Source organism: Scyliorhinus torazame, chromosome 5 (assembly GCF_047496885.1).
Source record: "Scyliorhinus torazame isolate Kashiwa2021f chromosome 5, sScyTor2.1, whole genome shotgun sequence".
Classification (NCBI taxonomy): Eukaryota; Metazoa; Chordata; class Chondrichthyes; order Carcharhiniformes; family Scyliorhinidae; genus Scyliorhinus; species Scyliorhinus torazame.
The window spans coordinates 74,003,921-74,017,944 of record NC_092711.1 but is presented as its reverse complement, the minus strand read 5'-3'; the positions used below and the strand labels follow the sequence as shown (position 1 = coordinate 74,017,944).

At 49.0% G+C, this 14,024-nt stretch overlaps 1 long non-coding RNA gene across 1 annotated transcript; it reads left to right on the top strand.

Moving 5' to 3' along the window:
* The first annotated feature begins 2,081 nt into the window (after positions 1-2,081).
* Positions 2,082-12,986, top strand: LOC140418464 (uncharacterized). Its single transcript, XR_011945065.1, has 3 exons — positions 2,082-2,203; positions 3,363-3,478; positions 12,146-12,986. It is a non-coding gene; the product is annotated as an uncharacterized lncRNA (long non-coding RNA).
* Positions 12,987-14,024: the final 1,038 nt, after the last annotated feature.

Here is a 14,024-nt window from a genome sequence, read left to right as displayed (position 1 = left end):
CTACCGCTGGTCCCAAATCAATGCAAAATGCATTACAAACAGCTTCCAGAAAACGAGAAACAAGAAACTTTTTTTTAAAAGAAGAACAGAAAAGCCAAAAAAAAACATGAACATTGCAGCAAAGTTCAAAAGTTCTCAGTCCACCACCAGTCCTTTCCTTTTCGCGAAGTCCAGCGCGTCCTCGGGCCACTCAAAATAAAAGTGCTGCTCCTCGTGCGTGACCCGAAGTCGGGCCGGATACAACAGTTTGAATTTCACCTTTTTCTTAAAAAGGATCGACCTGATCTGGTTGAAGCCTGCTCTTCTCCTGGCCACCTCCACACTCAGGTCCTGATAGATCCGCAGGATACTGTTGTCCCACTTACAGCTCCGTGTCTGCTTGGCTCACTGTAGAATGCGCTCCTTATCCAAGCACCTATGGTATCTCACCACCATTGCCCTCTGGGGGTCTCCCATTCATGACTTCCTCGCGAGCGCTCTGTGAGCCCTGTCCACCTGAAAATGAAAATGAAAATTGCTTATTGTCACAAGTAGGCTTCAAATGAAGTTACTGTGAAAAGCCCCTAGTCGCCACATTCCGGTGCCTGGTCGGGGAGGCTGGTATGGGAATTGAATCGTGCTGCTGGCCTGCCTTGGTCTGCTGTAAAAGCCAGCGATTTAGCCCAGTGTGCTAAACCTCCAAGGGTCGGGGGAATGTCCCATCCCCCAGCAGCTTCTCAAACATGTCTGCGATGTATGCCCCAGCGTCCGCGATGTATGCCCCAGCATCCGCTCCTTCAGACCCCTCCGGGAGCCCAACAATTCTCAATTTCTGCAGGCGAGACCTATTCTCTTGGTCCTCCACCTTCTCCAGGGGCTGCTTCTGCTGGTCTCTCAGCATCCCCACCTCCAACTCCACCGCAATTTGATGTTCCTCCTGTTCAGCCAGTGCCTTCTCTACCTTCTGGATCGCCCAATCTTGGGCATCCAATCTAAGCTCCAGCCGCTCAATTGACTCTTTTATTGGGTCCAAGCAGTCCAGTTTCTGCTTAGCAAAGCCTTCCTGAATAACTTGCATCAGCTGCTCCAGAGACTGCTGGGTCGACAAACCAGAGGTCCGGTCCTCCGCCGTGCTGTCTCCTGCTGCAGCTTCAGCCCAAGCCTTCTCTGTCTTTCTGTTTCTGCCTTGACGAGCACGTCTTGTCCTTCTCTCCATTCACCAATGTGGGAATTCAGTACACAATTGCCTCTGTCATCAGTTTTACAATTCAAGACCGGTAGAAAATTGGGGGTAAAGGTCCAAAATGCTGACTCGAGTGGAAGCCAGCAAATGTGTGACTTACTCCTTCATAGCCGCCACCAGAAGTCCTCTTCTTCCCGCTGTTACCAGACTCCTAACCAACCCTCTTATGGACTGACCTCATTGACACTACACCTCCGTATGCTTCACCCGATGCCGCTGCTTACATAGTTACATTGTGTGCCTTGTGTTGCCCTATTATGTATTTTCTTTTATTCCCATTTCTTTTCATGTACTTAATGATCTGTTGAGCTGCTCGCAGAAAAATACTTTTCATTGTATCTCGGTACACATGACAATAAACAAATCCAATCCAATCCAATCCAATGATCAGTTGAATCCTCGTCCACACACAGAACACGTGTACAGTCTTTCCTTGCTGTCAATGGTGTGATGTTCTTTCAGGCTGTGAAACTGGTTAAATCTCCTTCCACAGTGAGTTCACTGGAACTTTCTCGCTCAGGTATGTGCTGTGTGTGTGTCGGTGCTTTTCCAGTCACACTGATATTTGAAATCTTTGCCCACAGATAGAACAAACACATTGAAAGTTTGTGCTTTTTAGGTCGTAATGAATTGAGTGACACCGTCAGATCTCAATATGATGATTGGTTCGAGTTGCCCAGCTTCAATGGGCACTAGGACCCGGCTGGGAACAGAAACCTTCAGGGCCCGCCCAGGGCCTTCAGGGTCCTGTTGCGTCACCAAGACGCCAGCGCATGCGCTCTGTTTCCCCAAGATGGCGGCTGTGAACCAGGGCCTGGTCCCGGGAGAGAGAGCTGACCGGCGGTGACGTGCCCTGAGGATCACCACACCTCAGGCAAGGGGCCAGGTTGGGAAGGCGGTGCCTTCAGGAATAACTGGGAAGGTGATGTTTGGTCAGTTGCTGCAGTCTGTGTAGTGAAGGTGCTGTCACAGTGGTGTGAGGTGAGGAAGTACAGGATTATCACCCAGCAATGCTCAATTAAGGTGAATATAAATCCAGCTCAGGCTGCTTTCAGATTGGAAAGGGAGCTAAGGTGTGTCCTTAGAGCTGGTGAATGTTGGGGCTTTGGCACTTTCTCTATAGACTGAGGGCTGAGCGGTAACAGGCCTGGGTTACCGGCCGCCATCTTTACAATGGACAAGGTGCCGCAGGGCACATGTGCTGCGAGCCGGATGCCAACTCTCCCGGATTCACTGACTGGAGTCTCCAGGATTTTATTTTTTTGATTTTTTTTCATAAATTTAGAGTATCCAATTCATTTTTTCCAATTAAGGGGCAATTTTGTCTGGCCAATCCACCTACCCGGCACATCTTTGGGTTGTGGGGGCAAAACCCACATAAACACGGGGAGAATGTGCAAACTCCACAAGGACAGTGACCCAGAGCAGGGATCGAACCGAGGGTCCTCAGCGCCGTGAGCCATCAGGGATAGCCCATTGTGCTGCCCCCGAATTTTATTTTGATAATTTGTGGAAGTCACTGGCTGGGTCAACATTTATTGCCCATCCCCAATTTCCCTTGAACTGAGTGGCTTGCTCGGCCATCTCGGAGGGCATTTAAAGAGTCAACCACATTGCTGTGGTTTGGAATCGTGTCAGCCAGACCAGGTAAGGATAGAAGATTTCCTTCACTGAAGGACATGAGTGAACAGATGTGTCTTTACAACAATTGACAATGGTTTCATGGTCATCAGTAGACTTGCAATGAATTCAAATTTTACCTTCTGTCTCGGTGAGATTCATACTTAGGAAATCATTAGGACAGTGGAAAATATTTTTGGATCTTTGGAAAATGATTAGGAGAGTAAAAAATATTTTTTTGAACATTTCTCTTAAGCGGATATAAATTATTGAAAATGGGATAAAGGTTGTTTGGCTGACAGTCAAACACTGTCCTGTGAGGTAATGAGTCCTTTTGCTTCCCAATTGGCCGAGGAAGGCGATGTGTCACAAGGATGGATGTGTTGACCGATTAATGGCTGGAGGATGGGGGCAGGTCATGTGATCAAACCTCCAGAAATACATTTAATCAAAGTTGGCGAGGAGAGAATGTTGTGAATTTCTATCCTAAACTGACAGTGAGGTTTCTGTAAATTTACAGGATACTGGAATTGGAGGTTTAACAGACGGGAAATGCAAACCAAACGTCACATCGCGATCTGACAGAGTCACTCGGTTCATCAGAAACTGAATATCAGCAGCATCTGGGTGTGGAAGGTAAAAGGTTTGTCTGTTCTGTCTGTGAGTGAAGATTTCAGGTCTCACTGTGATTAGAAAAGCCCCGAGATTCACAAACCCTGGTTAGACCAAACCTGGAGAACTCTGTTCAGTTCTGGACAACAAACCTGAGGAAGGATAGAATGGCCTCGGAGGGAGTGCAGCACAGATTTATCTGAACCCCCCGGGGTTAAATTACAAAACTAGATTGCACAAAAAAATCTGTAATTGTGGGACAGAGAAAAGCATTCGGTCCATGCCAGCTCTCTAATCGACATGGTAGCACCATTGCTTCACAGCGCCAGGGAACCCGGTTTCTTTCCCGGCTTGGGTCACTGAATGGGTGGAGTCTGCACGTTCTCCCCGTGTCTGCGTGGGTTTCCTCGGGGTGCTCCGGTTTCCTCCCACAAGTCCCGGAAGATGTGCTTGCTAGGTGAATTGGACATTCTGAATTCTCCCTGTGTCTACCCAAAAGGTGCCGGAATGTGGCGACAAGGGGCTTTTCACAGGAACTTCATTGCAGTGTTAATGTAACAATAGAACATAGAACAGTACAGCACAGAACAGGCCCTTCAGCCCTCGATGTTGTGCCGAGCATTGTCCAAAACCAAGATCAAGCTATCCCACTCCCTGTCATTGTGGTGTGCTCCATCTGCCTATCCAATAACCGCTTGAAAGTTCCTAAAGTGTCCGACTCCACTATCACAGCAGGCAGTCCATTCCACCCCCGAACCACTCTGAGTAAAGAACCTACTTCGGAAATCCCTCCTATATCTCCAACCCTGAATCTTATAGTTATACCCGTTGTAACAGCTACCTCCACCCGAGGAAATAGTCTCTGAACGTCCACTCTATCTGTCCCCCTGATCATCTTATAAACCTCCATTAAGTCACCTCTCAGCCTCCTCCACTCCAAAGAGAAAAGCCCTAGCTCCCTCAACCTTTCCTCATAAGACATATTCTGCAAACCAGGCAGCATTCTGGTAAATCTCCTTTGCACCCCTTCCAATGCTTCCACATCCTTCCTATAATGAGGTGACCAGAACTGCACACAATACTCCAAATGTGGTCTCACACAATCATGTATAGTTGCAGCATAACCCCGCGGCTCTTAAACTCAAGCCCCCTTTAATAAACGTTAACACACTATAAGCCTTCTTCACTGCTCTATCCATTTGAGTGACAACCTTCAGAGATCTGTGGACATGAACCCCAAGATCTCTCTGTTCCTCCACATTCCTCAGAACCGTGCCATTGACCCTGTAATCCGCATTCAAATTTTTTCTACCAAAATGAATCACCTCGCACTTATCAGGGTTAAACTCCATCTGCCATTTTTCGGCCCAGCTCTGCATCCTATTAATGTCTCTTTGCAGCCGACAACAGCCCTCCACCTCATCCACTACTCCACCAATCTTGGTGTCATCAGCAAATTTACTGACCCACCCTTCAGCCCCCTCCTCCAAGTCATTGATAAAAATCACAAATAGCAGAGGACCCAGCACTGATCCCTGTGGTACACCGCTGGTAACTGGTCTCCAGTCTGAAAATTTTCCATCCACCACCACCCTGTGTCTTCTACGTGATAGCCAGTTACTTATCCAATTGGCCAAATTTCCCTCTATCCGACACCTCCTTCCTTTCTTCATGAGCCGACCATGGGGAACCTTATCAACGCCTTACTAAAATCCATGTATACAACATCAACTGCTCTACCTTCATCTACACACTTCGTTACCTCCTCAAAGAATTCAATCAAATTTGTGAGGCAAGACCTACCCTACATGAATCCGTGTTGACTATCCCGGATTAAGCTGCATCTTTCCAAATGGTTAAAAATCCTATCCTTCAGGACCTTTTCCATTATCTTACCGACCACCGAAGTAAGACTAACTGGCCTACAATTACCAGGGTCATTCCTATTCCCTTTCTTGAACAGAGGAACAACATTCATCAGTCTCTGGCACTATCCCCGTGGACAGTGAGGACCCAAAGATCAAAGCCAAAGGCTCTGCAATCTCATCCCTTGCCTCCCAAAGAATCCTTGGATATATCCCATCTGGACCAGGGGACTTGTCGACCGTCAGGTTTTTCAAAATTGTAAATACATTCTTCCTCAGAACATCTACCTCCTCCAGCCTACCCGCCTGTATCACACACTCATCCCCAAAAACATGGTCCCTCTCCTTTGTGAACACTGAAGAAAAGTATTAATTCAACGCCCCTCCTATCTCTTCTGGCTCCATGCACAAGTTCCCACTACTGTCCTTGACAGGCCCTACCGTCACCCTGGTCATTCTTTTATTTCTCACATAAGAGTAAAATGCCTTGGGGTTTTGCTTGATCCAACCCGCCAAGGACTTCTCATGCCCCCTCCTAGCTCTCTTAATCCCTTTTTTCAGCTCATTCCTTGCTACCTTATAACTCTCAAGCGACCCTACTAAACCTTGTTTTCTCATCCTTACATACTCTTCCTTTTTCCTCTTGACAAGACATCCAACCTCTTTTGTGAACCATGGTTCCCTCACACGGCCATTTTCACCCTGCCTGACAGGGACATGCCTATCAAGGACACGTAGTATTTGTTCCTTGAACAAGCTCCACTTTTCATTTGTGCCTTTCCCTGACAGTTTCTGTTCCCATCTTATGCTCCCTAATTCTTGCCTAATCGCATCATAATTACCTCTCCCCCAATTATAAACCTTGCCCTATCGTCCCTCTCCATTGCAATAATGAAAGACACCGAATTGTGGTCACTATCTCCAAAGTGCTCTCCCACAAACAAATCTAACACTTGGCCCTGTTCATTACCCAGTATCAAATCCAATGTGCCCCCCCCCCTCTTGTCGGCCTATCCACACTGTACAAAAACTGCCCCATCCGAACTGTTCGACTTATAGAGGTTCCAATCAATATTTTGAAAGTTAAAGTCACCCATGACAACTACCCTGAGACCTCCACACCTATCCATAATCTGTTTTGCAATTTCTTCCTCCACATATCTATTACTATTTGGGGGCCTATAGAAAACTCCCAACAATGTGACCGCTCCTTTCCTATTTCTAACTTCAACCCATATTACCTCAGTAGGCAGATCCCCTTCAAACTGCCTTTCTGCAGCCGTTAAACTATCCTTGATTAACAATGCTACTCCTCCACCTCTTTTACCACCTTCCCTACTCTTACTGAAACATCTATACCCCGGAACTTCCAACAACCATTCCTGTCCGTGTTCTAACCATGTCTCCGAAATGGCCACAACATCGTAGTCCCAAGTACCAATCTACGCTCCAATTTCACCGACCTTATTCCGGATGCTCCTTGCATTGAAGCAGACACACCTCAACCCATCTTTCTGTCTGCCGGTACACTCCTGCGACCTTGATACCCTCCTCAGGACCTCACTACTCTCAACACTGGCTTCTGGACTACAACTCGTTTTCCCAGCCCACTGACAAATTAGTTTAAACCCCCCACCACCCCCCCCCCACCCCCGAAGAGCCGTAGCAAATTTCCCTCCCAGGATATTGGTGCCCCTCTGGTTTAGGTGCAAACCGTCCTGTCTGTACAGGTCCCACCTTCCCCAGAATGTTTTCCAATTATCCACGTACCTGAAACCCTTCCTCCTACACCATCCCTGCAGCCACGTGTTTATCTGCACTCTCTCCCTGTTCCTCACCTCACGAGCACGTGGCACCGGCAACAAACCAGAGATGACAATGTGGTTTTTCCTGGCTCTCAGCTTCCTCCCTAGCTCCCTTAGTTCCTGGTTTAAATCCCCGTCCCTTCTCTTACCTATGTCGTTGGTACTGATGTGTACCACGACTTGTGACTGCTCCCCCTCCCCTTTAAGGATTTTGAAAACACGGCCCGAGGCGTCATGGACCCTGGCACCCGGGAGGCAACATACCATCCGTGAGTCTCTTTCGCTGCCACAGAACCGTCTATCTGCCCCTCTAACTATCGAGTCCCCAATAACTATTGCTCTCCTGCTCTCCCTCCTTCCCTTCTGAGCTACAGGGACGGACTCAGTGCTGGAGATCCGTTCACCGTGGCTTACCCCTGTAGGTCGTCCCCCTCAACAGTATCCAAAACGGTATACTTGTTACTGAGGGGAACGACCACAGAGGATCCCTGCACTGACTGCTTCCTCCCAGCCCCTCTCACCGTCACCGTCTTGATTCTTCGGAGTAACTACATTCCTGAAGCTACTTTCTATGACCACCTCTGCCTCCCGAATGATCCGAAGTTCATCCAGTTCCAGCTCCAGTTCCTTAACGCGGTTTCTGAGGAGCTGGAGATGGGTGCGCTTCCCACCAGTGAAATCAGCAGGGACACTGACGGCGTCCCTCACCTCAAACATTCATACTTGTGAGACTAATAAAGATTACTGTTATTATCTGGAGCAATCCAGTCAGTCTCATTCTCCTGCTGTATCCCTGTATCCTAACAGCTTTATTTCTCTCAGGTTTCTATCTAATTTTTAAAAAAATCATTCATTGGTGTCTATTTCTAAACTCCGTCATAGGCAGCAAGGTTCACGTCATTGCCACTGGCTGTGTAAAAACATTCTTCTTCATACCTCCTGGACCATTTACATGCATAGATACGGAGCAACATAGAAAATAGCAGCAGGAGGCCATTTGGCCCTTCGAGCCTGCTCCACCATTCATTACGATCAGAGCTGATTAGGCTCAATAGCCTAATCCCGCTTTCCCCCCATATCCTTTGATCCCCTTCACCCTCAGTGCTGTATCTAACTGCTTCTTGAAAACATGAAAGGTTTTGGTCTCAATTCTTCCTGTGGTGATGAATTCCACAGGCTCACCACTCTCTGGGTGAAGACATTTCTCCTCACCTCGGTCCTAAATGGTCTGTCATAGAACATAGAACATACAGTGCAGAAGGAGGCCATTCGGCCCATCGAGTCTGCTCCGATCCACTTAAGTCCTCACTTCCACCCTATCCCCATAACCCAATAACCCCTCCTAACCTTTTTGGTCACTAAGGCAATTTATCATGGCCAATGCACCTAACCTGCACATCTTTGGACTGTGGGAGGAAGGCGGAGCATCCGGAGGAAACCCACGCAGACACGGGGAGAACGTGCAGACTCCGAGGGAATCGAACCTGGGACCTTGGTGCTGTGAAGCCACAGTGCTAGCCACTTGTGCTGCCCGTGCTATCCCGTATCCTCAGACTGTGACCCCGGGTTCTGGACACACCCACCATCGGGAACATCCTTCCCGAATCTAATCTGTCTCGCCCTGTTAGAATGTTATAGGTTTTTTTTAAATATAAATTTAGAGTGCCCAATTCTTTTTTTTCCCAATTAAGGGGTAATTTTAGCATGGCCAGTCTACCTACCCTGCACATCTTTGGGTTGTGGGGGTGGGACCCACACAGACACAGGGAGAATGCGCAAACTCTACACGGACAGTGACCCGGGGCCGGGATCGAACCTAGGTCCTTGGTGACGTGATGCAACAGTGCTAACCACTGAACCATTGTGCAGCCCACAGTCTATAGGTTTCTATGAGATTCCTCCTCATTCTTCTGAACTCCAGCGAATACAATCCTAACTGATTCAATCTCTCATGCGTCAGTCCCAACATCCCAGGAATCAGTCTCGCAAAACTTTGCTGCTCTTTCTCTTTAGTGAGATCATCTTTCCTCGGATAAGGGGACTGATACTGCACACAATATTCCAGGTGTGGCCTCACCAAGGCCCTGTATAATTGCAGCAAGACATCTCTGCTCCTCGACTCGAATCCTCTTGCTATGAAGGCCAAAAAACCACTTGCCTTCTTTACCGCATGCTGTACCTGCATGCTTCCACACAAACTAGGAGCAGGCCACTCGGCCCCTCGAGCCTGCTCCTTACACACAAACTAGGAGTTGGCCCCTCGAGCCTGCTCCTTACACAAAAACTAGGAGTCGGCCCCTCGAGCCTGCTCCTTACACACAAACTAGGAGTCGGCCCCTCGAGCCTGCTCCTTACACACAAACTAGGAGCTGGCCCCTCAAGCCTGCTCCTTACACACAAACTAGGAGTCAGCCCCTCGAGCCTGCCCCTTACACACAAACTAGGAGTCGGCCCCTCGAGCCTGCTCCTTACACACAAACTAGGAGTCGGCCCCTCGAGCCTGCTCCTTACACACAAACTAGGAGTCGGCCCCTCGAGCCTGCTCCTTACACACAAACTAGGAGTCGGCCCCTCGAGCCTGCTCCTTACACACAAACTAAAGTCAGCCCCTCGAGCCTGCTCCTTACACACAAACTAGGAGCTGGCCCCTCAAGCCTGCTCCTTACACACAAACTAGGAGTCAGCCCCTCGAGCCTGCTCCTTACACACAAACTAGGAGTCGGCCCCTCGAGCCTGCTCCTTACACACAAACTAGGAGTCGGCCCCTCGAGCCTGCTCCTTACACAAACTAGGAGTCGGCCCCTCGAGCCTGCTCCTTACGCACAAACTAGGAGTCGGCCCCTCGAGCCTGCTCCTTACACACAAACTAAAGTCAGCCCCTCGAGCCTGCCCCTTACATACATACTAGGAGTCGGCTGCTCGAGCCTGCTCCTTACACACAAACTAGGAGTCGGCTGCTCGAGCCTGCTCCTTACACACAAACTAGGAGTCGGCCCCTCGAGCCTGCTCCTTACACACAAACTAGGAGTCGGCCCCTCGAGCCTGCTCCTTACGCACAAACTAGGAGTCGGCCCCTTGAGCCTGCTCCTTACACACAAACTAGGAGTCGGCTGCTCGAGCCTGCTCCTTACACACAAACTAGGAGTCGGCTGCTCGAGCCTGCTCCTTACACACAAACTAGGAGTCGGCTGCTCGAGCCTGCTCCTTACACACAAACTAGGAGTCGGCCCCTCGAGCCTGCTCCTTACACACAAACTAGGAGTCGGCCCCTCGAGCCTGCTCCTTACACACAAACTAGGAGTCGGCTCCTCGAGCCTGCTCCATTATACAATAATTTTAACCTCAACTCCATATTCCTGCCGACCCCGATAACCTTTCACCCCCTTGCTTATCGAGAATCTATCCATCTCTGCCTTAAAAATATTCAAGGACTCGACTTCCGCTGCGTTTTAAGGACGCAAGATCTAAGTCATAGAATCCCCACAGTGCAGAAGGAGCCCAAGTCAGCACCAACCCCCGAAACCCCCCCCATCCCACCCTGCCCCATCCTCAAATCCCACCCAACGTGCACATCTTTGGAGATGAAGAGGCAATTTAGCACCTAACCTGCAAATCTTTGAACTGTGTGAGGAAACCGGAGCACCCGGAAGAAACCCACACAGACAAGGGAAGAATGTGCAAACTCCACACAGTCATCCAGGGTCAGGCGTGAACCTGGGTCCCTGGTGCTGTGATGCAGCAGCGCTAACCACTGTGCCACCCCCTCTTTTACAACCCTTGAGCGAAAAAAAAATCCTTATCCCCATCTGAAATGGGTGACCCCTCACTTTCCAACAGTGACCCCCTTGTTCCAGATTCTCCCACAAGAGGAAACATCCTCTCCACATCCACCCTGTCAAGACCCCTCAGCATCTTATATCGTTCAATCCAGATTTTACCCCAAACTTTAAATCTGTGTCCCGGCTGCTTGTACGATCAGTGAATGGAAACAGTGTTTCTTTGTCCACCCGATGGAAACCTGGCATAATCTTGTGTCCCTGAATCAAATCTCCCCTCAACCTCCTTTGCTGGAACCATTCTGGTAAATCTCCTCTGCGCCTTCTCCAAGAATCTTCACATTCTTCCTGAAGAGTGGTGACCAGAGCTTTATAAAGATTCATAGAATAGAATTAGAACCATAGAATTCCTGCAGTGCAGAAGGAGGCCATTCGGCCCATCAAGTGTGTACTGATTCACTGAAAGGGCACCCTGCCTAGGCCCACACCCCTACCCTGTCCCTGTAACCCCATAGCCCCACCGAACCTGCACATCCCTGGATACTAAGGGGCAATTTATCAAGGCCAATCCATCTAACTTGCTCCCCTATCAGCCTCCCCAAACAGGCGCCGGAATGTGGCGACTAGGGGCTTTGGGGCTGGTACAGCACAGTGGGTTAAGACAGATGGCTTGTAATGCAGAACAAGACCAGCAGCGCGGGTTCAAGTCCCGTACCGGCCTCCCCGAACAGGCGCCGGAATGTGGCGACTAGGGGCTTTTCACAGTAACTTAACTGAAGCCTACTTGTGACAATAAGTGATTATTATTATCATTATTTTTTGGTCTGTTGGAGGAATCCTGAGCACCGGGTGGAAACCCACGCAGACACGGGGAGAAAGTGCAAACTCCACACAGACAATCATCAAGGCCAGAATTGAACCCGAGTCCTTGGCGTTGTGAGGCAGCAGTGCTAATCACTGTGCCACCGGAAGCATAGTTTCTGTGTCAGTTATGAAGCTCAAGGTCGAATTTGCTTTGCCAACTACTCTCTTAATATGTCTTGTAGATATACAAAATCCCTCTTCACCTCTTCCTCTCTCCTCCCAAAGAGGCCAGTTGGGTTTTTACAACAATCCAGCAGTTTTCATGGTGTCTTTTCCCAGTGCCGGCCCCACAAATGACCAGATTCATTCAGCTCAATTTCACAACCTGCCTTTGTGTTTCTGTGGGTTCTCTCTCACTCCCTGTTTTCTGTTTTCAATCAGTTTCACAGGGTGTTCGAAGGTGAGACTTCAAGATCCGGAAACACAAACCAAGCATCACATCAGGGTCTGACAGAGTCCTCAATTTATCATTGCTGAATATCATGAGATTTTGAACATGGAAGGAAAAAGCACCGTTCACAGTGGGGAGAAACCATACTCGTGTTGTGTGTGTGGACGAGGATTCAGTCGATCATCAGGCCTCACAAGACACAAATGCAGTCACACTGAGGAGAAACCGTGGAAATGTGCGGACTGTGGGAAAGGATTCACTTATCCATCCAAGCTGGAAACTCATCGACGCAGTCACACTGGGGAGAGACCATTCATCTGCTCCACGTGTGGGAAGGGATTCACTCAGCCATCCGCTCTGTCCACACACCAGCGACTTCACTCCAGGGAGAGACCATTCACCTGCTCCACATGTGGGAAAGGATTTACTATTTCAGCCCACTTGCTGAGTCACCAGCGAGTTCACACTGATGAGAAACCGTTTCAATGTCCAGACTGTGGGAAATGCTATAAAAGATCTGGGGATCTGATGTGCCATCAACGTGTTCACACTGACGAGAGACCATTCAGGTGCTCTCAGTGTGGGACTGGGTTCAGACGATCGTCTAACCTCACTGTACATCAGCGAACTCACACAGTGGAGAGGCCATTCGTCTGCACCAAGTGTGGGAAGAGATTCACTCAGTCATCCGACCTGCAGAAGCATCAGCGAATTCACACTGGGGAGAGACCGTTTCAATGTCCAGACTGCGAGAAGTGCTGTAAACGTTTTGGGGAACTGTTACAACATCAACGTGTTCACACTGACGAGAGACAGTTTAGGTGCTCTCACTGCGGGAATGGGTTCAGACGATCATCTCATCTCACTGTACATCAGCGAACTCACACTGGGGAGAGACCATTCACCTGCTCAGAGTGTGGGAAGGGATTCACTCAGTCAGCAGAACTTCTGAATCACCAGCGAATTCACACTGATGAGAGACCATTTCATTGTCCAGACTGCGGGAATTGTTATAAACGTTCTGGGGATCTGATGCGCCATCAACGTGTTCACACTGACAAGAGACCGTTTAGGTGCTCTCATTGTGGGACTGGGTTCAGACAATCGTCTCACCTCACTGCACATCAGCGAATTCACACTGGGGAGAGGCCATTCGCCTGCTCCTGGTGTGGGAAGGGATTCACTCAGTCATCCGCCCTGCAGAAGCACCAGCGAGTTCACACTGGGGAGAGCCCGTTCACCTGTTCCAAGTGTAGGAAGGGATTCACCACTTCATCCCTCCTGCTGAAACACCAACGAGGCCACAAATAACGACAGTGATTGGATTTTGCTGTTCCTCACAGACAGGACTGAACCATGTTCATTTGGGTCTCTTTCTGCTGATAACAAAATCCAGCCCATTTACAGGGGCTAATATTCTGGCTAAAAGTCTAATAAATTAGATTTGTGTGAAATATGCAGTGTGCTGAAACTTTTTAATTACTCTGACACAAGTTAGTTCCTTTTGAAGTAATCTCGCTCTCCCGTCTCTTCCATCCTCACCTCCAACAAGAAGTGTGAGGAGCTTCTTTGTGACTGAGATTGAGTAAATCCGATCAGCCGCCTCTGCTGCTTCCCTCCCTTCCACGAGCCCACCGGACCAAACTGTCTCTAAATTTCATCCTTTCCCGAGCCCTGAACCCTCATCTTTCTCTAGTTTCTCTCCCAGCTCCCCTCATGCCATCTCAGAGCTCATCTTGTCCATGAGACCCAGCTCCTGCTCCATCAACCCTATTCCCACTGAGCTACTGATCAGCCAACTACCCTGTGTCCATGGATATTGTCAACATTTCTCTCTCTTCAGGTACTGTCCCTCTGTCCTTCAAATCT